We start from the raw sequence: 840 nt of genomic DNA, 5'->3' as shown, positions 1-840 counted from the left end.
CCCACACACACACACACACACACACACACACACACACACACACACACGGAAACCATCCAAAACCCACATTGGGAGTTTACTCGTTTGTCTATTTTTGTCTGTAGATTTCTCCCAAATTCACCAAAAGTAAACAGTACACAGANTGCCTCTTGAGCTGCAGTCAGTTTATCTGTAAACTGAGAGGCTGCTGCCCCCCACTGCTCCCAACACGATATTACACACACACACACACACACACACACACACACACACACACACACACACACACACACACACACACACACACACACACACACACACACACACACACACACACACACACACACACACACACACACACGGAGGGAAACCGTCCAAAACCCACATTGGGAGTTTACTCGTTTGTCTATTTTTGTCTGTAGATTTCTCCCAAAATTCACCAAAAGTAAACAGTACACAGCCTCATTTGCATATTTAAACAACATGTGTTATAAAACTTGTAATACAAAAAATATCTGTTTTAATGTAAGGAATAAACTGGGGAAGTTTAAAGGTGCTATTTATTAGTAAAATATTGAATCACCTGTAGAGCCTATCTAATATAGGGTTAATTTAAATATTATAGTAGGCAGGAAACAGCCTGTTAATTAGCATGTTAACAAAATGATGCATCATCAGAGTCCCAAGATCATTCATAATGATTAGGAATTCATGAATATTGTACGCTCATTAAATGTATTAATGACAGTGTGATGTATAATTATACACACTGTGCTAAATGATGCAGCAGGTGAAGCACGGAAACAGGTAGAAGGATTTCTGATACACGCAGACAGGGACGTCGGAACTATTTTCTGGGGG

This window comes from Notothenia coriiceps, unplaced genomic scaffold (genome assembly GCF_000735185.1).
Source record: "Notothenia coriiceps isolate Sejong01 unplaced genomic scaffold, NC01 NC01_scaffold00037244, whole genome shotgun sequence".
In the NCBI taxonomy this organism is placed as follows: Eukaryota; Metazoa; Chordata; class Actinopteri; order Perciformes; family Nototheniidae; genus Notothenia; species Notothenia coriiceps.
The sequence above is the reverse complement of the archived record's forward strand: the minus strand, read 5'-3'. Positions refer to the sequence as shown.